Raw genomic sequence first — 27,092 nt, 5'->3', positions numbered from 1 at the left:
AGACAGATTTTAGGAGGGGGTTTTGATTTTTTTTATTGATATTGGGTGAGAGTGGAACTATAAAAGATTTTTTTTTAAAAAAATTGTAATTAAAATATTTTTCAAAAATTTAATTAAAAATGGGAGAATAAATTTTAATTATGAAAAAATAATTATTTAATTATGTAAGGTTGAATATTGTTGGGTAGAGAATGAAAATACTTTTAGATTTGAAAATAGAATGTGAAAGTTAAAAACTAAAATAATAAAAATTTGAAATGATTTTAAAAAGTGCAGTTGGAAATATTAAAAAAAATAGATAGTTTAATTTTTATTAGAAATTATATAAAAAATCTAAAAACAAATATAAAATGAATATAAATGTATTATAATTTGTATATATAAAAATGGAAGAAGTAAAAGGAAAAAAATATTTTATGGTTAAAACTGCAACTGCAAATTGAATTAAAATTTGGTGGGTGGGACTAGGGGTGTTGGGTTTAAGTTGTATAAGAGATGAAGAAAAAAAAATAATGTAGGTGGAGAATTAATTTGTTATATGTTTTTTTAAATTAAAGTTGTGATTATTATTGGGCTGAAAATGAAAAGGAATTAATAAATAATAAAGAATTGATAATTTTGGTTTGATTTATTAAAAAATAAATGTATTCTTCCTAAAAAAAATTATTTATCAGGGTTAAAAAAGTAGAATTATATATATATATATATATATTAATGAAATAAATGAATGTTTTCAAAATAAATATAAAATAATAAATTAAAAAGAGTTAGTTTAAATTTACTCATCTATAATTGTTTTTTTTCATATCACAGAGTTAAGTAATGTGCATCGTCACATCACTCTTCCATAATTACTTTATCTCAGGCCACAGAGCATAATAATGTGCATTGTCACATGACTCTCCATAATTATTTCTTCTCATGTCACACATCACAAAATGTCAAGTAACTTCTCCATAATTGTTTTTCCTGATTTCACACACCATAATGATGTGCATTGCATATCTCTCTTCCAAAATTGATTTTCCTCAAGGCGTACACCTCAAAATTAGATTACACATGTCAAGATTTTCAATAGCACCAATGTGCACATGATAACACACTTAATAAATTAATGATCAAATACACACAGTTCATTGCACACGTCATAAACAAACATCTTTGCTAGTATCTCAATCACTCTCCAACTATAATATATATAAATTATTCCATCCCATATCACTGTGAAACCATCCAACTAACACATAATATATACAAATTCTTCCTTCTTTCCAAACCTTTTGCTTTTATCTTCAAATGGACTATCTTTGCGTAATAGACACTAAGAATTTTCACAATTCTGATTTTGTTGTTCTCTTTGCAAATGGCCAGACAATAGAAAATGATAAAGGCATCCACTTTCAAAATCCATCTCTTAAATGTTTTTCCTATCTCTTTTAGAGGAAAAAGTTTGTGGCGCTTTGGGACTGCAAGATCACACAAGATTGACAAAGGTGTACTACCTCCAACCTCCGGTAACCACATAGGGGAAAATTAGGTACAATATTGTTCACATAAAATTGATGAAAATGTTTCGAAATTGTTAACTTGGAAGTCTCATTTTTCAGTTCCTACAATGATTGAACTCTATGCCAAGTTAATAATATCTACAAAGGAAATTTTGCGCCTTCTAGATGCATTGACGACATCCAACTCTTCCACAAATGAAGACCCAATCAATTCAACTAAAATAATAATCTACTACGGAGGACTTATTCAACGGGCCACCATAATAAAAGGTCCAAATGGGTACGGTCAAACCTACACATGTGTCAACCTTAAAACAATGTCAATCTCACATAATTGCTCTTTTAGTCAACTATTTCACAACATATCGGAAACACAATATGGGGACCAAAAACAAGTTGCAAAAATAAACTACCACGTCTAGTTAGAGTTGTCAATGGAAAACTTGTACACAAAACAATACAAATACAAAATGATGTTGACGTTTAACAAATGATTAACCATTGCAAAAGAACTCAACTTGTTAACATAAGTGTGCAACATGAAGATTCAACTAAAAAAATTGATTTTTTTGTCCAAATAAAAAATTTACGTAGTCCAATACCTCAAGAATTGGCTAAAGACTTAGAAGATAGTACTTACATCAACCATCTCGGCAAAACAGGTTTTGCACTTTTCTAAATTACTAGTGCTTTCACAACAAGAAAATCATTAAATAGCAACCAAATTTAGAGACAAAAAATAATTAGTCACTATATTGACTAAGTTAAATACTATTTTAGAGACTAAAAAAATTATTGGTATCCAAAGTGATTTATATTTTAATAAAAATATATAAAATGGTTTCTAAATTGGTATCTAAATTAGCTACCATGATTTTAGCTACTAATATTTTAGATTTTAAATTAGCCTCTAAAAGACTAATAGAGATTAATTTAAAATATAAAGTACTTAGTAGTTAAAACCTTGGTAGCTAATGCTTATATACAAACTTAGAAACTTCATTATAAATTTTTGGTATAATTACCTTATTTGTCCCTACATTTTGGGGCAATATTCAATTCAGTATAGTGGTTTTTTTTTAAAATAATTTGGTCCCTATATTTTTTTAAAAGTACCCAAATGGGTCTTTTTCGTTAAATCTCACCTTACGGCGTTAAGTGCTACTTTTGTGACAGAGAGAGATGAATTGAGAGATGTGATGTGGAGGATACCTCAGCGCTTCTTTCTTCCCTTGAAACATAGGTATTTGTGCTCTAGTTTTGCCACCACAACGGTGTGGCGCACCGCGACCTCAAGCCTTAGAACCTCCTCATCTCCCTCCTCCACCCTCGTCACCACCACCGCTCGTCGTCACTCCATCATTTCCAATTTGGCATCCGAACCCTCACATTCCCCCCTTCTTCCTTTCCTCGTTTCATCGCCCCACCGCCACCTTCTCTTTGATTTAGAGTTCCATGCTCTAACAAAGCAGCCTTGTCGGCGACATCGTCTCCTCCACATCGTTGCCGACGAGAAGCCCTAGCATCTGTCACACCTAATTTCAGCGACATTTTGCACCTGCAAACAATTAAGCATTTTGTTTTCATCGCTTTCCCCTGAAGACGTTATAGTCTCGAGACACTGCAACACAGGCACCATGGATCCCTGCATACATTCTTAGGCCACAAGATTAAATTACTAGGACAAAACTTGCAAAGTTTGGTAAAGAAAAATGGAATCTGAGAATCATATTCGAACAGGGCGAACCCTAAATGGGTTTTAGGGTTTATTGAGGAAACTTCCATATACTTTCCCAAATTGATTTTGATTTCATGTTTTCAGTTAGAGTGACTTTATCTTTTTTCTGGTTCGAAAATGTTACATCTTTATCTCTTTGTTATCGCAACAGTAACCGATGTGTGAGACTAGTGGCCATGACGGAGCTGCGAGAGCATTTGGGTCTCGTTCACGAACTTGCAAGCCCCTACTAGAACCCCGTCTAAGACGCTTGATGGTGACGGGGTTGAACAGGTGTAGCCCTTGTACACGTGGTCAAATCCCCCTTACACCTCACATCTCTCAATCCCCCCTCTTTATTCCACATAAGCATCAATTGACGTCGTTTGGCACGACTTAACAGAAAGAACCATTTTGCATACATTTTGAAAAATATAGGGATCAAATTGATTTTTTTTAAAACCACTATACTAAATTGACTATTGACCCAAAATGTAGGGACGAATAAGGTAATTATACCTAAATTTTTATTAATATTAAAACTACTTTAAATACCAATAACTTTTTTAGTTTATAAAATGGGCTCTAATATAGTCAATATAGTATTAGTTATTTTGATCTCTAAAAATAGTTTATATTTAATAATTTTCTTGTAGTGTTTTATTATTGTCATTTTTATGTTATATCAATTCAATGTATTGTCTTTTATCAACATTTAACTAATATATAAATTAAATTTGAACTATTTGTCACCATATATTGATGGGGAAAATGCACGCGAAAGCAACACACAAAATCACGAATCAACTGTAACAAATAAGCAACACAGAATTTAACGTGGTTCGGTCACCAATCTGCAACCTACGTCCACGAGCAACTAATTAGGTTTTCATTCTTTTAGTTATAATTTTATTACAAGCACAAAGATCTCTTAAATAGAGATTATAGAGGGGACACAATAATTAAGTCCACTCACTAAAATATGGTGTCTAGTCAGCCCAGCCCAATTGGTCCTGGCTTCACACTCAACAATCTCCCACTTGAAGCCACGAAACAATTGTCACCTTCGTTTCAATTGTGTACATGTACTTTTGTAATCTGTCAACATAACTCAATGTTCCACCACTAGTTGCCACCAGCCTTCTTAATCATCTTAAAGACTTTGTTGAAACTTCCCTGAGTTTCAACACATTCGTAATGACTGAAACTACCACTGACCCGTCTTCTGTTCCTACCGGCTCCCACTTACACGAACTGTCGGATCCTGGAATTGCCTAAGAACAAACATACTCCATACTCAACAAGAATTTTCTGGAGATGTTTCAATAGTTGGTATACTGGTTCTCCTAACCCACTATCGTCTAGGAACCTCAACTGAAACACGACCCGTGCTCCACTGCCATAAGTACCTCTAACTGGTCTACCTGAACCTTTCCATGCTCGTTCATCCTGAATCTTACTTGTGGCTCTGGGTTTCTCTCTTGTAAAGACAACCCTCTTCTGCCCACGAGATTCTGTGAACCGAACTTTGTTTATCTTCTAAATTTGGACAGTCACTCCCTCAAACGGTAATCTGACCATATACAATGAACCTCTCTTTCTTCTGCGAGCCATGATAAGATTTCCCTTGACAACCTTCCACTGCTGATTTTCGAACTTCACAACATGTCCCTGTTCGTCCAACTGCCTAACAGATATCAAACTTTTCATTAAGCTTTGAACAACTCTGACATCCTCCAAAGTCCAGAAACTGATTGGCTTCTTCAACACTATGTCACCCATGCCCGTAACATCAAGAGTTTTGTTGTCCGCTAGTCTTACCTTTCTAAAGTCCTCAATAACTAGATTCTGCATTGCTTCACTGTTGTGGGTATCATGAAATGAAGCACCATAATCCATGACCCAGGAATCCACACTACTATCCGCGCAACAGACTAAGAGGTCCTCATCTGCGGAGTCTTCTGCAATGTTGACTTGTTTATCATTTGGGCATTGATTCCTAAAATGCCCCACCTCCTTGTCGTTCCAACATGTTACACCTAAGCAATCCTAAGTCTTTGATTGACTCCTTCTTCTGATCATGCTCCCACTACCTCTGATATTTCTCTTACCTCTGATGACATTTAGCGATTCACTAGATAATTCTCCAGAACTCCTTCTTCTGATGTCCTCGCCAAGAAAGAGATCATGAATTTTCTCAAAAGTAAATCCATCGGGTCCCGCTGAACTGGTAACTGTTGTAACTGTTCTGGACCAACCATCAGGTAATGACGATATCAATAGTAAAGTTTGAACTTCATCATCGAACTTAATGCCCATTTACGTAAATCTGACTAAGATCTAATTCATTTTATTGATGTGCTCAGTAATTGAACTAGCAAATCCTCAATTTGCATTTTCCACCAACTGAAGTTTGTACCATCGAATTTTTCAATTCGAAACTTCTCGTCTTTTGCCATCTCAAACGATTAGTCGAGATACTCAGTACAACTAATTTCATATCTTAGCAATTTTTTTTTTTAAAATCAAGAACACAAAAATTGCACCACCCAAAACCACTCACCAAAAGACCTGGTCGCAGTCTCCATTGCATTGGCGCTCCGCCGCACTGGACCACAACTTCCAGGACGCGCACCGCCGCTATTCGCGCTCCGCACCACACTGGCGCGCTTCGCACCACCACCGTCGCTGGTCACCTCTGTCGCACTACACTTTGTGTCGTCTCAAACCAACACACCTGCAGAACGCACATGCAACCCTAGCTTTGGGATGTCGTTGTCGTTCCTGTGAAACCCTAGCTTTGGGATGTCACTGCCGCCCCTGCGAAAACCTAGCTTTGGGACGGTATTGTCGCCCTTTCGAAATCTTAGCTTTGAGACGTCGTTGCAGCCGCAATTTTCACGTCTCGTCGATTAATTTCTGTTGATCGGATCTCTAGTGTGTTAACAAACCAAGCTCTGATGCCACTTGATAGAAAAACCGCACGCGGAAGCAACACACACAATCACGAATCAACTACAGAAAATAAACAACACAGGATTTAACGCGGTTTGGTCGCGAATCTGCAATTTACGTCCACGAACAACTAATTAGGTTTTCATTCTGTTTGTTACAATTTTATTACAAGCACAAAGATCTCTTAAATAGAAATTATAGATGGGACACAATAATTAAGCTCACTCACTAAAACATGGTGTCTAGTCAGCGTAACTCAATTGGTCTGGCTTCACACTCAACATATATTTCATTTTAATTAAATCAATCTATTACTTAATTAGATATTTTAAACAAACTAAAAATAAAAAATTTAATTTAAATGCCAATATTATAGTTTATTGCCTATGAATGAAGTATTACCATTGAACCAATGGATACATTACAAAAAAAAAAAATCGCCAGAAATGCTATTAGTTAAGTTCGTTAATCTCCTATAATCATGCAATACGAATTTAAATGATTTATAAGAAATAAGGAAAATATAACACTAAGAATTATATTGGTTCATGGTTCACCCTCACAAGAAAGTAACATTCAATTGCTTAATTACCCTAATTAAGTCAACCCACTAATTTGAAGCTTTTACAAAAAGAAAAACAATAAATACAACACACTTTAAGATCTTGAACCCTACAAGTTCTCTCTTGTCACTGTCTCAAGACAATGCTATTGACAACCCTAGTTAAGAAAAAAAAAACTTAAATTTTTTTTTTATGAAACTAGACCAGTTAAAAAAATTAGCTTAAGCGGAGAAAAAGAGAGAGAAAGAATTGTGATATTCAAAATAAGTTAATCCATATATGATCTAGATTTAATGACCTTGTAGAAAAAATCCCAGAAATTTTTTTTCAAAATGCAAAGCTCTCACTCAAAACAATTTAAAAAATTTTATCCCTTTTAAACTTTCAGTTAATTGTATTTAAAAGCAATATATGAAACATCGTTTATTAGGATGGGAGGTGTAGGCAAATAAAAATGGTTTTAATTAAATAAAACAAAAATCTACGTAGTTCCACAAAATTTTAGTTGGTTAAAACAATATTTTAATTAGTTGAAATACCTTAAAAGTGCCTTTTTAGTGAGTTTAGCCAATTAAAATTGTGTTTTAATTGGTTAAAATATCACGAACTTCATTATTTAAAATACTTAAATGATTTCAATCTACTATTATTTAATCTATTAAAATGTTCTAGCTTCTAAACCTAGTAAGATCAAAAACATTTTAGTTTATTAAGACATTTTTAATAAACTAAAATTGACTTAGAATTTAAAATAAAGTTATAAATACTTCTTAAAGACATTTTAATATGTGAAAATTGACTTTAAATCATGTACAATAGGGATCATATAATAATGTTAAGACAAGTTAGACAGTCTAACACGTATTGTAACTGTGTTAAGAATTTTTGTTTTGAATGATTTTCTATTACTCCTTAGTATAGGGTCCATATATGGAGGTTTTCTCGGCTTACAACAAAAATGTTGTATTATGAGTAAACTATGTGTATAAATCATTTGGTATTAATAAAGATGTTTTGTTTAATTTTGTTCTTGTGTTTCTTGAATTTTTATTGTTGTCAAACCCAACAATTGGTGTCGTGTGTAGGAACAAGAAAATAAAACCAAGAAGTTAAAGAAATGACCATCAAGTTTGAGATCAAGAAGTTTATCAAAAAGAATGGCTTTGGATTGTGGAGGCTCCAAACGAAGGCAATCTTGATTCAGCAAGGTTGTGATGATACTTTGAAGGTTGAGGTGAACATGTTAGTTTCTACATCTTAGGAGGAGAAGACTAACATGATCAATAGAACCAAGAGCACCACAATTTTGTTCTTTATGATAAGGCATTAAGAGAAATCGTGAAGGAAAATATTGTTGCGTCGATGTTGGTGAAACTTGAGTCATTGTATATGACTAAGTCGTTGGCATAAAGACTCTATTTGAAGCAACAATTGTGTTTGTTCTTAATGATAAAGTCAAGAATGATGGTGGAGCAGCTAATAGGATTTCAATATGATTTTGGATGATCCGGAGAACATTAAGGTGAAACTAGAGGATGATAATAAGGCTTTACTTCTTCTTAACATTATGCCTAAGATGTATGAACATTTTAAAGAAACTTTGTTGTTCAAGAAGGAGCAAACCACTACTTTGGAGGAGGTGCAAACCTCAATAAGGACTAAGGAACTTTAGAAGTTTCAAGAGTCTAAAGGAGAGGATAATGGGTTGAGTCTGAATGTGTCTAAGTCGAAGGGAAGAAAGAACAAGAGTTTAATGGGAAGAAGACATAGCAATACTCACCAGACGATCTGCCAGAAGTTGAGTGCTCCAATTGCCATAAGAAAGTGTAGGAACTAATTGAAGGAAATAATAGGAGGCAAAAGGTTGTAGAAACTAATTGAACGTAATTGCACAAAATTGCAAAATTGCTGAACTAATCTTATTCATTTTAATTTACTTCAATAATATATATAATAAAATTACAATTACTGGAAGCTATAAGATAGGAATACTAACAGCCCTGTAAACTGACCATTAATGCAATAATAACAGTAAAATAGTTTAAGGGTAATAAAATCAGAATTAATAACCAATATCCTCCCTTAATTCTGATTTGGAATAACCTTCATGCACAACAGATCTCTTAACTTGATGAAAGCATCGATCTTCAATGGCTTAGTGAAAATATTTGCAATCTGATCTTTTGATCTACAGTATTCCAATTTGATCATGTTCTTCCCAACTTGGTCTCGCAGGAAGTGATATCGAATATCAATGTGTTTACTTCTTTGATGAAAAATCGAATTCTTTGCAAGATTAATTACAGAGATATTGTCAACACAAATCTTAATTGGAACATCTAGATTAAAACCAATTTGAGTCATGATATTGCTGAGCCAAACTAATTGACAAGCACTTGCTGCTGCTGCTACATATTCAGCTTCACAAGTAGATAATGCAACAATTGACTATTTTTTTTATCACCACAAGCAAACAATCTTTCCAATCATAAAACAATTGTCACTAGTGCTCTTCCTCTCGTCTGAATCTCCACCCTAATCACTGTCTGAGTATCCGACGATCTCAATCTTCTTAGATGAAGAGTAAAATAGATCAAAAGTTGTAGTACCTTTGATGTAGCGCATAATTATCTTTACAGCTTGTAAATGAACTTGTCGAGGTGACTCCATGTATCGATTGACCAATCCCACAACATAACATATGTCGGGCCTAGTACACGTGAGATATCTAAGGCTTTCAACAATTTGCTTAAAGTGTGTTGCATCTACAGTTCGCCCATCACCTTCCTTCGTAAGCTTAATTCCAGTTTCAATTGAAGTCTTAACTGGGTTTGAATCCTCCATATTAAACTTCTTTAAAAACTAAGTAGCAAATTTCCTCTGATGAATGAAGATTCCATCGTCTCCTTGGATGACTTCAATGCCCAAAAAGTAGGATATAAGACCAATATCAGTCATCTCAAATTCCTTCATCATGATATGCTTGAAGTCACCAATCATTTTGAAATTACTTCTTGTAAAAATCACATCATCAACATAAAGACATAAAATTAGCAAATCTCCATAATCATTAGTCTTTACATAAAGACCATGATCTGATGCACATTTTTTGAATCCAGTGGCATGAAGAAATGAATCAATCCTTTTGTTCCAAGCTCTTGGTGCCTGTTTAAGACCATATAAAGCCTTAGTTAGTTTATACACCTTCTCCTCTTTTCCAGATTGTATGAAACCAGGCGGCTGCTTTACATAAACCTCTTCATCAAGTGGGTCGTTTAGAAATGCAGACTTGACGTTCATTTGGTGAATTTTCCATTTGATTAATCTCATTGTTTCCATTCGAGTTACAGGAGAAAATATTTCTTCGTAATCATAGCCTTCTCTTTGCTCGAATCCCTTTGCCACCAACCTTGCCTTGTATCTATCAATCTCACCATTTGCTTTCACTTTAATCTTATACACCCACTTCACATCAATTGTTTTGTGTCCTTTTGGAAGATCAATGAGCTACCATGTATTGTTTTTTTTCAATCGCCATCAATTCTTCATTCATAGCCTCTTTCCATTTGGGGTGTTGAACGACATCTGCAAGTCTCACGGGTTCTGAATCTGTAAGAAAAGCAAAGTGAACTAAATCTCCATTGTCATCAACTTCATCATAAAGATTTACTTCGCAATCTTGAAGGTGTACAGGTTGTCATTGCTGCCTTATTATTTGCTCCATCATAGTTGCAATTGGATTGCAACTTCAGGTTGAATTACAGCTTCAGGTTGAACTGCAGGTGCTTCAGGTTGAACTGCAGGTGCTTCAAGAGTGACTCCATCTTCCACATCATCGTTCAAAACGTAAATATATCGTTTTTTTGAATCCATTTAAGTTTTTACATTCCATTGCCATTCTTCATTTTCGGAAAATGTAACATCACGACTCACAATCACCTTTTTTGTCATTGGATTGTACAGTTTGTATCCCCCATGCTTATATCCAATGAAAATGGTCTTCACTACCTTATCATCCAACTTCGATATTGCTACCTTGGGGACATGAGCATAATTAATTGACCCAAATACCTTCAAGTGTTGCACATTGGGTTTGAATCTGCTCCATGCCTCAATCGGAGTTGTGTTAGGAACACTCTGAGTGGGTGATCTGTTTATCAAATATACCGCACATGTTACGGCCTCAGCCCAAAAATAATGTGGCATACCTTTCGCTTTAAGCATGCTCCTCGCCATGTCCATGATTGTTCTATTCTTTCTCTCGACAACTCCGTTGTGTTGAGGTGTGTATGGACATGTTATGTTATGTTGCAACCCAAGTTCTTCACAGTGCCTCTTGAACTCATTAGACTTGTACTCACCTCCTCCATCACTACGCACCATCTTAATTTGTCTGTCACTCTGTGTTTCAACAAATGCTTTAAATATTTTAAAGCAGTGAAATACATCATCCTTGCTTTTCAATAGATAAATACAAGTTTTCCTTAAAAATCATCAATAAAGGTTAAAAAATACTTATTACCTCCAACTGATGATATGTTCATCGGGCCACAAACATCTGTGTGAACAAGCTCCAAAGGAAATTTTGCACACCAAGGCTCCTTAACAAATGGTATCCTGTGATTCTTTTCGAAAATGTAAGTCTCACACAATTGATTAGGGTGATGAATATGGGGTAAACCATTCACTAAATTTCGTTTGGAGAGATTTTCCAAACTCTGAAAATTTAAGTGCCCAAAGCGTAAATGCCACAGCCATGATCCATTATTCACTATTGCATTCAAGCACTTGAAATCACCCATATGAATATTTACTGGAAACATGCGGTTTTTTGATAAAAAGGTTTTAAGAATCAAACTACCTTTTTTATCAAAAATTGAGAATTGATTTTTAACTATGTACATCACGTAACCCTTTTCGACCAGTTGTCCCATACTTAACAGATTACCTGTGATCACCATTCTTCAATGTGATAAGAATTCGCCATTTTCCAGTCACCGGAACGAACCTGCCATCACCGAATTTCACTTTTGTGCGAAATGAGTCATCCAAATCTGCAAATAACTCCTTCTGACCACACATATGATTTGTGCAATCTGTATCCAAATACCAAGTCTGATTGTTTGGAGTTTCATTTGATGTGGCTGCCATTAATATTGCATGATCCTCTTCATCTTATTCGTGATTACTATCTTCTTGAGCACAATTGGCAGCATGATTATCACCTTTTGATCTGCACTCATTTGCATAATGGTCGCGTTTATGGCAGTTATAACAGTCCACAATTGATTTAGTATACATGTCTCTTGACGCAGATGTCATTTTTGAAATGTCATTGGCCTCTTCACTTGCGGCAACAACATGTTCAAGAACATTATTTATATAAACATCAACCGTCTATGTGGTTTCCATCTGCAACAATTCATATTGGCGTCTTAGGGTTTGAAGACGCACCCTCTTGATCTTGTCATCACCTTTATAATTGGTTGACAAAATTGTCCAAGCCTCACTGGTAGTTGTTGCTCCTTCTATCTGCTTAAACGTCTCGTCATTCATTCCTTGATGGATGAGATACAAAGCGTTATTATCCTTCTTCTTTTGATCATGATGCGCTACTCGTTGCGCCTCAGTTGCATTAGCAGCTAATGCAGACACTCCACTCTCAACGACATCCCATAACTCATGATAATCAAACAAAACTCTCATTTGCACACACCACCGATTGTAATTTTTTCCATCAAGGATAGAGACTGATAATTGGGTAGAATTCATGATAACAGATTGGCTTTTGATACCAATTGTAGGAACTAGTTGAAGGAAATAACAGGAGGCAAAAGGTTGTAGAAACTAATTGAACATAATTGCACAAAATTGCAAAACTGTTAAACTAATCTTATTCATTTTTATTTACTTCAATAATATATATAATAAAATTACAATTACTGTAGGCTATAAAAATAAGAATACTAACAGTCCTGTAAACTGACCATTAATGCAATAATAACAATAAAATAGTTTAAGGGTAATAAAATCAGAATTAATAACCAACAGAAAGATCACTTCAAGATGAGTTGTTCACAGGAGAAAAGAAATGAGAAAGGTAAGAAAAATCTTTCGAAAAGAAATATGTTGATATTGTTGTAGCGTTTGATAGTTATGAGTCTGTTGGGGTGCTGATGGCATCTTCCTTTGATACACAGAGGAGTTAGGTCATGCACTCAAGGTGCACATATCACATGTGTCTAGTGAAGGTAGATAATAATTGTGTCCTCTCTCAATAAAGGTAGATAATAATCTTTTGTCTGCAATCTCGTAGCTAGTCCGAAGAAGACCTCCTAACCCTAATAACTTAACTACAACTTGTTCATGTGAATGTCCTAACTTATTCATTTTCCTACCATTGGACACTAACTTCAACTTGCTAAGATCCTACAATTGTCAATAAATATTATTTTAGTCTTTAAATTGCATAACATAATCAAATATATATCAACATAATTATTTAACACTCCATTCCACAATTGGTGAGCTACATATCCCTCATGATTAGATAATGATGACATATTCATTGCCCTCTTAAATAGCCATCATCCTTCACCACATAAGGCTCCTCAAATACAATATTTTCTTTCATCTCCACCAATGTCACTAGGACCCTTTCGCTCTATTTGACGTACGTATACAGTTGATTGTATATGATCATGTTGAGAAGCACCTCATCTAGTTCTAACCATGACTATCTGCAAATTAACCAATAACAATATAAATATAGACTATTAAACACGAGTTCAGACTATGTAAGTTTTTAATGTTATCTCTTTATCACAATACACCAACTGTGTTTCTCGATTCCAAAATTTAGAACATGATTCCAAAATTGTGTTTCTCTATTCGTGTTATAGGATAGACCTTTCATAAAACTATTATAGAATATCCATAATGCGTTTTTTTTTACACCCCCTTCCCTTCCCTCCCGAATTTCTAATCGGGAGAACTTCAGAATACTCATTCCAAAAAATTAAAAAAAGCATTACTTGCAATGGCGATGACGAACTTTGTGACGAAGAACACAACCGGTGCTTTGTGGTGGCAATGCAAATACATATATATACATAACAGTCACAAACCAGCCACTAATAAGGGAGTGCAGCTAGCAAAAAGTAGTCAGATAGCAAAAGGGAGTGCTGCTAGGCAAAATGGGGTGCAGCTAGCAAATAAGGAAGTACAGCTAGAAAAATGGGGTGCAGGAAGAAAAGGCACTCTGCGATTTTAAAATCGATAAAATGAAATTACCATTTTTATTTTACAAATATTATATGTAATTACCGTTTTTTTTTATTATTTATTTAATTGAATTAGGTTACACTAATCAAAAGTCAAATCCTTTAAATATTTTTCTTAGTGTTTTTATCCACTTACTAATATTGACAGGCAAATATGAACATGTTTAATTTGTATATAATATAATTTATAAATACGTAATGATAATTTATAAAACTAATCACATTATTTTCAACAAACAAAAAATTATTTTATCACATTTTTAAAATTGATAAGTTTTATTACATATTTTATTAATGAAGAAACAAAATTAAGTAATCATAATAATAATAATGGGAAAAAAATAATTAAGTCAAAAACTTAACTTTGTTAGACTTTCAATCTCAACCGTTAAATTGATCCAAGGGTCTATGGGCCGGAGACAAAAAAAAAGTACTGTAGAAGTCCGTATCAAATTTATTGGATATTTGTTGAAGTTGAAGTTCTGGAGTGTTCTATGTAATGCAATCAAATCACCGACACTGACGATAAACTAAAAAAAGAAAAAATATCAGAAATATTAAATCAACACGAATAACAGTGACATCTATTAATATAATAAATCATTACATAGGAGACAATGTTTATTTTCTTTTCTAAAAAGTGAAACTAAATGGAAAATGTTTAAAATAGTATAATAAAATCGAAAAATCATAATAATTAAACAAAAATAACTATTAAACTTTGTATTTAGTGCATTACTTTTTACTTTCAATTTTTGTAATTTTTTATCTAAACATCTTTAACAATTATCATCTTATTCTATGTTTACAAAACTATATTCTTTTATTTTTTTAATTACAAATAACCTGTCAGTAAATTTTATAAAATTAAATAACCTAAACATTTAGGTACTATGCTCTCTATTTTTTATCTAGACTTAATTCATCACTCAATTGTTATCATTGTCGAACTTTTTTATTGAGGTTTCTGCTTTTTCAAGTATTTTATGATCAAACATTTAAATCTTTATACTTTTATCATATGTTGAATTTCTAATAAAATATTGATATGTCACCAGAAAATGTTCAAATAATCAAATCATCCACGGTTTTGGCTGATTTTTTATTTTACATATTATTAGTTTGCTTAAAATTTGATCAACCGATAAAACAAGTAAAAATTGAAAAGTTGATAAACACGTTAAAATAATATAAAATTCACATAATGATAATAACAAGATAATATTTGTAATTATACCTATTATTATTATACTCTTTATTATATCTATTTTTTATTTTCTTGTTCTGTTTAAAAAATCCGAATATGGGTGGCATACTTTTTTATTCTTTTTTTAAGAAAATAAAGAAGTAGACAAAAGTTGTCACAGACATTAAGTGTCCCAAAAAAAATCCTTTCATCTTTGAAACCTGATATGGTCGGTTGCTACCAAACACAGCATTAATCAGTGATACAGTATTTTACTGTTTTGTATTCTTTTTAAAAAATAGACTTAATTGTATAATTTTAGTATTTTGACATTTTATTTTAATTTTGTTATGTTAGATTTCGACTGTATCAACTCTGTTGCTTACTTTCTTTTTCATTTACAATCACATTTTTTTCTTTTTTCTTGTGTTTAAATATTTAATGTGATACGCATAATACGACAGTGAATAAATAAAATCTATTATTTGAAAATGAAAATAATTTAACTATCATGGCCAAAAACACATTAAGTGTATGTATTTAGTTATGCTCTTGATTATGTTTCTACATTAATTATTGCTTTTTTATAGATAATACTATTACTTTTATGGCAATAAACGACTATTTTCGTTATTTTGAGTAAGTTAATAACTCAAAAGTTGGATAAAATAAAATTGAAAAACCAAACATATAAATGAGAGCAAAGTTGACTTAAAAAGAAATAAAAATACAATTACAATTTGTATGATGATCAAAATATGATAATATGATAAAGTAAAATAAGAATATTTATCAATTTTATTTTATATGTTTAGACACATGTGACGATCAAGAAAATATTGATTTTTTTTAATTTTATAGTATTAATTTTTTACTTTAAAGAACATTGATAATATATTATCGGATACCTTTGTCAATAATATTTTTTTAATATTTGATAATAATAATATTGTGAGTACTTTTAAACTTATACAATATAATTTGAATTTGTAGTTTTTCTCTTATGGATATTTTTTGCATATATTTTTATTATTTTTTCAATTTCATTTTAACTTTTCCTAAAAAAGGTTTACAAACGTTGCTATAATTTTGAAAACAAATATGATTAATTCCTCAACAAATGTGTTTCTAATTTTTTTTTTCACAAATATATTTACAAAGATATCTTCTAACTTTGTATTTAAAAAAAAACAAATATATAAAATTCTTAAAATAAAAGTGACTTGGTATAAATACAAAAAGTATTTTAATTTCGTAAATTTGTTTAAAAATATAATTAATATCTAATAATATTATTAGAATAATTTCTATAAATTAATTTTTAATTAATATTGTTTACTTATTTTGATCCTTTAAAACATAGTTTTCGATCCAATATAGATTATTTTTAAATATAATAAAAGTTAAAATTTTAAGTCATATTGAATATAAAAAATAGAATCTTAACTACATATTTATATTTTTTAAATAGTAACCTTTTAAAGTTAATTTTTATCGTTCTATCAGTTAAAGAGTGTCATCAAGGTGGGAAAGTGATGGTAAATTCTTACCAGACAAAAAAAATCAATTAGGATATCTTTTTTTTCCTTCTGATCTCAAGTTTCCTTTTCTTGTTTCACTTTTATGTGTTGGAGTTTGCTACTATATATGATATCAAAGTCAAATAGATTAATACACAATATGTAACAATATGTTTTGGTTGGTGGATCGGACATCTTAGAAAAAAGTTAGGACTTCTAAAACTTTTCTAAATGTTTTGGAGCAATTATTTGAAAACTACAATAATTAAAGGAAGGTAATTCTTTTGTCTTTAGCCATTTGAATTTATTTGGATAAGTTTATCTTATTTGAGATTGATAATTGGAGTAAAAAATTATTCAATTAGAATTTTGATAAAGCTACAATATTTTTAGTCTTGTTGTGTTTCTAAGTGATATTGTTGCAATTTGAAGTTTGAAGTAGTTAATTTTGAGTTAGAAAAAATTTATTGATGTTATGATATGTAAAACAATGTACATTAGTGTTTGATTTATGTTGGAATGGTTGAGAAATTTTAGGTTGATTTTATTCCATGGTAGTTTCTGCTTTGAATTCCTATATAATTTTTGTTTCTGATTTTTTTCCTCAAACAAAAATAGTAGTTGTCCTTTGCTTGCTCAATGTATAAATTTCCACCCAAGCTAGAATCTACAGAAACTAAATTTATTTGTTGGTGTTGAATTTTGCTCAAAAGATATTGTATCCCTCAAGTAGCTTTTGTTGAATAATACTACATCATATTATATGGACTTTATAATTATATAAGGTGTTACAAAAGCATTCATTAAGTTACAAATAGTATATGTTTTCGTTAGTTGACTTTTTTGTCGGTTGACTCTGGTGACAAACTCTAGTTCCGGTCTGTCTCTTCTGGAATCTGTTCTACGTTTTGTTGCACTGGAACGTGGTTGCGTTTGAAACAGAGGAGGCCCTACCTGTTGATCACACTTCGACGATCAAATCAGTAAGAGCTTACTGAAATTAAAGAAGTATTCAATTTCAGTCTCAGGAACAACGTATCTTTACATGGGGTCTCAAGCCCCTTTTATAGCTTATCTATTGTAACAACTTCCTCTCATGAGAATCTAATTTCAAGCAAAAGCATACGTAACAGAAACACATTATGTTTATTGGTACCTTCACTCAAGGCGCTACAACAGAAAATAATCTTATCTCTAATGAAAGCATAAAATAATAACAGAACAACCACCTGCCAACAGGGCACCATCCTAAGCGCAACAACAGGAAAATATTTTTTTTACATGGACACCCTTACTCATGGCGCAACGTTATATTTTCCTATGCATGAAACTTAACCACCGCGTGCCCTAAAACACACACACTTAGGTTAAAAAAGATATTTACATGAATTAACCACCACATGTACTATATGTACCCCTAGATTCACAAATACCCTTTACTAATAACCTTATATCAATGTATAAAGAGATTATTTTAATTATGTTCCAACGAGCTTACTAACATAGTTGGGTCAAATCCATAACCCACTTTATAGGCCCACCAACCGAGCTAATCTGCCCACATCGTGCACCGAGCTCCAATCACTAAGCTTTAAGCACTTTGTCCAGTACAATATATAATCTAGTTAGATGACATCAATGATAACCATTTTGTAATATGGTAGTGATTTTTATCATAATAATAATAATAATAATAATAATAATAATAATAATAATAATAATAATAATAAAATTGATAAAAAGTTATCACAAATTTTTAATTATAATAATAATAATACTTGAAATAATAATAAAAAGTGATGAAAAGAAAAAAGTTGATTAATTCTTCATATTGTTAGAAAGGATGACTTTAAACTAGAGGGGGGTGAATGGTTTAAAGAGGGATTTCTAAAACTTTTAAGTCAAGAATGAAATTATCTCAAGAAACAATTGATAAGGAATCCAGTTTGCCAAAATAATAAGCAAAAACAATAGCACCAAAAAAACAATCGGTTGTTTCACAGAAACAATTGGTTGTTTATACCAATTTACAAAATCAAAACTGAATTTAAAGAGTTAAGGAAGAGAGAATGCACACAGATGTTTATACTGGTTCACTCTAAACCTAGAGCTACATCCAGTCTTCTCAGAAACCACTAAGGAATTCCACTAAGCAATCAAACCTAGATCACTTACAACACAACCAAGAAAGTGACATTGATCCCCTCAAGACACACACTTCTCTTGGCCAACACACCAACACTAAGAATGCTGATTTTGATCCCCTCAAGAACACACAGCACTTCTCAGCAAACACACAAAAGAAACTTGTTCAACAGATACAAGGATTACACTTGTTACATAAGTAAATCTGAAAATCAATACAAGCAGAAATCCTATCTCACACTCTTTGATCAAACTCAATCTCTAAGCAATCTCAACTCTTGGAAAATCAGAATCTTGTTGTTCTCAAAAGATTGTTATTTCTCAAATCTGTTTTTCTGAATTTATTCAAAGATGTTTGTTATCAAATCTTAACAAACTTATTCATTGCATTTAAAAATTGGTCAAAGCATTAAAGACTGAAGCGTAAACAGTTAGAATCATTTAAAGCTCAGTCAAAGCACAAAACAGTTTTTCTGTTATGGTACCAAAACAAACAATCGGTTGTTTCCTCGAATCAATCGGTTGTTTTGGTTTTAACAGTTCAACCATTTGAAAAACAGTTTTCAATCTTTTCTAAAAGCATCTAAGTATAAAACAATCGGTTGTTTCGACAAAACAATCGGTTGTTTTTCACTTAGTTTGAAAAGACAAAACAATCGGTTGTTTTTCACTTAGTTTGAAAAACACTTTTCTTTTAAAATATTGAAAATGCCTATGCTTTGGATTCAATCTAGAGTGGATTACAAAACTCAAACTACCCCAGATCCTAACTAAGACAGCTCAGCAACAGCAAGCACAGGCAAACCTTCAACATCCTTCAAAGGGTTTGGATTCTTCAAAGCTTGAACACCACTTGGTTCAACACATATCTCTTTTCCCACAATAAAATAAATAAATACATCACATATTACTATATTTGATAAGACACATATAATATTTATCTTATCAATCCTAAGTCAATTCATTACAAAACTAAATTGAAGATCTCATATTACTTAAAAATTACATGAATGTAAAACATAGTCACGTGTATAACACACAACTATTTAGATATAATTTTGAAGGTATGTTTGACATTTGGTAAAGGTAAATGGATTAAGTCCAAGTTTTAGATTAGTCCAAAGCATCGCTTTGCTCTTAGTATAAAAAGTAGTGTCATGGTAATATAAACTTTTATATGTCTTAAGCTCTAAAGAAATTAATTGTTCAAAATAACTTTTCTTTTAAGAAATACTTCCAACATGCTTCCATAATCACCATCTCCCTTGTCGCACCAAAGTTTCCTACTGCCCCATCAAGCTTTCTAGAGAAAAGTACATGACATTGTGCCTTGAGCATTGGATTAACATGAAAGAACCAAACTCTCATAATTTAGGGTTTACAACTTCTTTCTCCTGTTGTGGCTTTTTCAATTACTTTAATAGTTAGAACAAAAATATCTTCCTAGAAATTACTTGAATGTTCTAGAAGCACACCAACATGATCACGAAGAGGGATATTCAATCCAAATTTTTTGGATTTATAATGGTGGTTGAACCACTTTAATCTCATAAGCCCATCGAACAAGATTTTAAACTAATGTAATGCTAGAGATTAACCTATATCATATTCACAAGGAGCATGGGTGTTCAATCTCATCGAACATAATCAATTATACTTTAAGAATATTGAAATTTAAACATTTAGAACCATAGAAAACCAGATAATAACCAATGAAACAAGAATCAAATAAAAAAATTAATCCTAGAAATCTAGAAATCCATAAAGAAAGTAATAAAGTGAGCAAATTAAAATGCATGATTAGAAAGTAAATAAAATAAGGAAAATAATGAAACAATTAGAAATTAAAAAAGAATCAGAATAGAAGAAAGCTTATAAAGAAAAATGGAGACTAGAGAGAAATTTGAGAATTCTAAAAGGAAAAATATTTAAAGTGCATAAAGAAAAAAGAAAACTAGATAGAAAGTGATTGTCCCTTATATACAGTGTACAATATTATAAAAGGCGTATAAGAATATTATAAAAGGCGTATAATGTCTATGGATAAAGTCCAATCAATTTTGATTTCATTCTTAACTCATTACAAGAAAAACATGAAATAGAAATCAATTTTAGAAAGAAAAAAACGGTTTCTAAATTAGTTTCTATTATTGTTAAATGGTTTTTAAATTGGTATCTAATTACCTACCAATGTTTTAACTACCAATTATTTAGTTTCTAAATTTGGTAGCAAAAACTTTGGTTGTCAATTAGATATTAATTTAGAAACCAAATTTTTTCTAGTCTCTAAAATATTCTCTAATATAGTTACTATAACAACTAATTATATTTTGTCTCTAAAAAATGGTTTCTATTTCATGATTGTAGTGACTTGTTGAGTTTTTCATACATACAAAGTTTTGCTCACGAAAATGGAATTCATTGAGTGAGTTTCTTGTTAATTTAGTTATTGCTCTTTGGAGTAGTTTCGCTACGCAAAAATTCATGTGCGGAGCAAAATTGTACTTAAATATATTAATTGCAAGTTTGAGTCTTTTGTGACAAATAGATTCTCGTTTGGTTAAATATTAGTTCAAATAGTTAATTGTAATTGTCAATGATTCATTAACTATAATGTTTCTCACTAAGTTAATTCCTCAAGTTTTTAAAGCTCTTTGATTAAATTAATATGGTCATCCACCTATATAAAGAAGAATAATCAATATCAATAAAATTATACACAATTAAGGTCATTTCTGACTAATTCCTCTTTTATGGTTCATATACCAAAACTAAGCTAAAATGAACTTTTGTGTACTAAAGAAGTGGTAAAAAAAATCCAATTAATTATGTCAAAAGTGTACATAATTTTTTTATTAGTGGTCAATTAGGAGACCATTTTTAAAACTATTGACTATGATAGGTTGTTAAACTACTACTACGAGGGATGCTATCAATGTTATCGTGGTAAAGAAGACTTTGTAGACAATAACTTCAAACAAGCATGTCTTCAAATTAGTTGTCTACAAACTTATGACAAGTAAGGCAAAACTTCGACAATAAGTTTATAGTCTAACTATTCTACATAAACATGGGTCAAAGGCCATGAGATTAGTAAGTTTATCATATTCCATCTAATCAAGGAAGTTTCGTTCAATTTGTCTCACATCCTCTTTAGAACCTTCCTATCTAGGGAATGTTAAGGAATTGGAGTAAGATGCTACTGAGGTTATGAGTGCATGCATTAAGGACCAAGAAGGAGGCTTAAATAGAAATTTATATTTTGTCTGAACATTTATTGGACCTTTATAAATGTTTTTATACTTTTTGTAATTAGAGACTTTTATGGACATTATTTTTATATTAGTTAAGTAGAGGGTTAGGAAAGGGAAGTATGTGTCTAATCTTTTTCAACTATAGTATCTATATAGGAAGAGTTCAAGTAATTTCGATTACTTTGATTAAATAAAAAATAGGTGTTGAGTGTGTTATATATCAAGTGGTGAGTCACTCCCTCGTTTCTTTTTTTTTTCCTCACTAAGGCTTTGTTTGGGTTAGGGAGTGAAAATGAGGGAGTGGATTTAAAATGATATGAAGAGAAAGTGTAAAGAAAGTTAGGGTGTTTGGATTAAGGTAAATAGAGGGGAAAGTTTATAAAAGTTTATAAAAGTTTGTGAGTGATGTGATGGGTGTGATTGAAATTGTATTTTTTTTTAATTGATAAAAATATAACTTTACACATTTGCCCTTATATTTAGAAATTGATAAAAAAAATTAATTTGATTGATTATTTGTGAAGTTTTTATAAAGTTTTTTACTTGATTTTAGAAAAATTTAAAAATTTAAATATTTTGTATACTTATAATTATTTTATAAATTTAAACTAATATTTATAAAGTTTTTTACTTTATTTTTAGAAGAAAAAAATATATACATAAAAATATCAGAAAAAAATTAAATATTAATAAAAAAAAATTTAACTACCAGAAAACTCATTAAAACTTTCATTAATGAAATTTCATTAATTTTCAATAACATACTCATGTGATTAAGAAAAAACTTTGAAAAATCAAAAGGCAACAACATTCTATTAACATAAATAAAATAAATTTCAAATTCCTTTTTCTCCACATTTCATTCTCAGAATATTACCCTGCATGGCAGGGGCTGTTGGCACAAGCTGCTATGGTAAGGGCGGTTGGCACGTGCTGCTATGGCAAATAGGTAGTAGATGAGGTATGGGTAATATGGTAAAATCAAAGAGTTTCTCATCTAATCTTCTCAACCCAGCAGAGAAACTTATTTCACATTCTTCGCTTTTCTTGGCTCTCTATTACCCACAAATTTCCAAATACAAACAAACTATTTCTTTCCTCTTCAATCCGGGTGAACAGTAATCACCCGGATACAAAGAGAGGCGGCTAACACTTATTAATGTATCTTTTGTGTGACACGTTGTTGTCTAATCCAAGTTTGAAAAGTAGAGATCTTTCTCTCTTAGGAGTTCTTATAATGTGAGTTCATCTTGTGCTCTAGGTGAGTTTCTTTCCATACTTATTAATTACTACCATTATCTTCATTTTTTTCTTTTTTTAATGGTTTGATGAAAATTGTTAGAAAGATTTATTCTCTCTAATTATTGGTTAGATCAAATTAGCATTTTGAAATGAAGCATTTTTTTTCAGGGGGTGAAAATAGCAGTAAAAAGATTCACGTGATTTTTTTCCTGCATTTAAAGCGTGATCCGTTGGCGCATTCCGTGAAGTTTGTTTGGCGGTGATCATTGCAAATTCATTAGAGATTCATTCAGTGATTCGATTACCCCTATTCAATGTATCCTATTCAATGTATTCGTGGTGATTTTTTTTTTTATCGATAATAAAAAATAAATAAATAAAAATTACTTTATGAATGATTTAATCTATATAGATGAACTCAACCATAATCTCCCTAACTAGATTTATTCCTTCACGCTGAAACTCAAGTGGTGATGAAATTATTGAATCAATAATAAAACAAATTTGGTGATTCAGCGTAATTACAAGCAGTGAAGCTTTGTGTGCAGTTTGAATGGCGCGAGAAAGAAAAATGAGAATTTTTGAATTCTTCGCTACTCGTCAAAATTTAAGCGGTGGCTAATTTGATCCAATTGGTGAAGCAACTACTCTTTATTTAGTAATTCATGAATCAGGTTCCACTGAATTCGTGAATTGAAAGGAATTTATTGAACAACATCGGTTGAATTTCTACAAATCTAGTGGAGAATTCATGGGAATCATTTCGTTGAATCCAAGAATTGGAGTTGTGTTATGTCATTATTATTGCTGCAATGATTCAATTCATTCTTTAAATTTTAGTTTTTGGAATTCAGTAAATGTAATTGATGAGGGGGACCATGTGGCAGTCCTTTACGAATATAAATATTTCATTGATGCATTAGGAATCAACTTGGAGTTACTACGGTTTGAAGTGGAATATAGGTTTGTCTTATATTATATTGGAAAAAAAATGTGCGATGATCATATTTTTTAAAAAAGTAAAATATTTTTTATGTCGAACTCAAAATAGTGTGACATAAAATTGTTTATATTAGAGTTCTCAGTCCTTTTTTTTTCTTTGTGATTTCAGCGTAATTTTTTCCCTTCTCGTTTTTATATACCTGGTGTTGTTGTTTGTGGTGTTTTTGAAGTGTTGAAAGATATTTTGCTAGTCTAAATTGGTTGGTGTTGGTTTTTCGTAGTGGTAGATGTTTTTCTCCAACTGTATTGAAGTTTTTGTGGGTCTAAATGCTTCATTGAGATAGCTATTTTATATATTTATTGTATTAATATTAAAATTAAAATTGTGGTTATTTTTTGGAATAATAAATGAATAGTATTATATGATTATTAAAATTATAATGTAGAATTTAAGAATGTAAAAATTATAGGTACTAATTAATTATTTTTGTTCTTAAGAGTGACATAATATTTTAGTTCCTACTTTGTTTAAAATGATAGAGATTAAATTATAGGAAATTTATCCATAATTATACTATTATATGATAATTAAAATTATAATTTACAACTTAGGAATAGTAAAAATTATAGGGACTAATTAATTATTTTAATTTTTAAGGAGCGACTTAATATTTTAGTCCTTACTTTATTTAAAATGATAGAGATTAAATTAAAGGAATTTTATCCATAATTTAGTTTACATTGATAGTTGAAGTAAGATGTACTGAATATGTTTGGGTGATATTGTATTAAAATCATTTTGTATTGTTCTCCGGATGCATACTTAATTGTGGTGATTTGTTACCACTTTCATTTCGTGTACTTTAGAGATCAATGTGAAATATTGCCAAAATTTTATCAAATTTATGATAATAGACTTCGTATATACGTGTTGGCGAATTATGGAAAATATTTTCCTGAAGGAGTTGAATAACACCTTTAATTACACAAGTGAAAATCACATATTGCATGATTAATACATGGAGTTTCTACACATACGTAGTTATGGATCAAAGTTGGATGAATGCATGACGTGTTAGTGAAGAGTGTGAAAAGGGAGTTGACGAGTTCTTACAATTTGCTTGCCAAAACGGAAAACATATAAATGAGACATATTATTGTCCTTGCATTTCGTCGTATGAATCAAATATGTTAGGATTTGGGGGAAATATGTGATCACTTGTTCATGTGAAGAGTTATACAATTTGGACCTGACACGGAGAACTATTAGACATTCTTATTATGTCAAGAACAACATGAGTTTTTAAAGGGATGGACAATCATTTAGAGGACATGATAAGTGATGTTGGTCAAGAAAATTTTGGAAAAGCACGTATCTATGATTGTTTGAAGTCTGATTTGGAGCAAAAATTGTATTGAGGATACAATAATTTTACATGATTGTCAGCAACTTTAAGATTGTTCAGTTTAAAATAAAGAAATGGATGAACCGATAGAAGTTTCAATGAATTGTTAGAGTTGTTGAGGCGAAGAAGATACTATGTCCAATGGGTATAGAGTTCAAAAAGATATATCTTTCATATTACTGCAAACTAGATATTACGCATTGTATAGATGAGATACATGTGGAAAAATGTTTGCGATAGTGTAATTGGGACATTGCTCAACATAAAAGGAAAGACAAAAATATGGAGTTAAAGAATGACAAGATTTGGTTTATATACGTTTATATGTTCCGAGTTACATCCAAAGGTTGTTCGGAAACACACTTACTTGCCTCCCACTAGTCATACTCTTTCTAAAAGAGAAAAGTAAAGCTTTTGCAATGTTTACGTAGTGGTAAAGTACAAAAATACTCTTCAAATGTTGAAATCCTTCTGTCTATCCAATATTTGAAGTTAATTAGTTTAAATTCTCACAATTGTCATGTATTGATACAACAACTTTTATGAGTGTTTATTCTCAACATCTTACCTAGTCGGCCCAAATTATTACTAATAACCAAATTATTACTGATAAAATCATAAGTACAATTATACATAATTCAATTCTCATTCCCCCAACATTCATAGGTCAAGGAGTTTGATGTAATCTCCACATTTTCAAAGAGCTCTCAATATTTGAACTATCGCTTCATTAAAATAAAAAATATTTATTACCCCAATGCTGATGTTACTTTTCGGTTTACAACCATTGTCCCAACTCTTTAGACACATTGTCTGTTTCCCTCTGCTTTACAAAATTTCATTTGAATGTCAGCCAACTCTTTTTGTTTTTGTAACTTGACTGAATTCAGTTAGAAACAATCTGACTGACAAATTTAGACAGCAAAACGACTGAACAATTTATTAAAAGTAAAAGTGAAAAAAAAAATAGAAACATATAAAGTAGTTATGTAAACGATGAAACCGAACCTTGGAGCTAATTTTAAAGGGTTGAGAATGTTTTATTCCCTGGGTGCTTTCACTCTCAATTACCAGCATTATTTTCTCCATCAAATGCATGTCTTGTAGTATATTTTTTCTCTGCCTTATAATTGTGTATTGTCCTTAACTATCTTGTACAAAATGGAAACCACCAAAAGTGTACAAATAACACATCACATGCCATCATGAAAGTTTTGGCTTCTCTTTTTATGCCATTGAGTAAATTCAAACTCAGTGAGCATTGTAGTAAACTCACAAGGTATATTTAGAGGTACCTATAATATTTATAAATATTTACCAAAAAAGAAGTAAGTATTACAGTGGGTGCACGTGTGAGAATATTTGGTTGCT

This window comes from Phaseolus vulgaris, chromosome 1, assembly GCF_051622355.1.
Source record: "Phaseolus vulgaris cultivar YP4 chromosome 1, ASM5162235v1, whole genome shotgun sequence".
Lineage (NCBI taxonomy): Eukaryota > Viridiplantae > Streptophyta > Magnoliopsida > Fabales > Fabaceae > Phaseolus > Phaseolus vulgaris.
The sequence above is the reverse complement of the archived record's forward strand: the minus strand, read 5'-3'. Positions refer to the sequence as shown.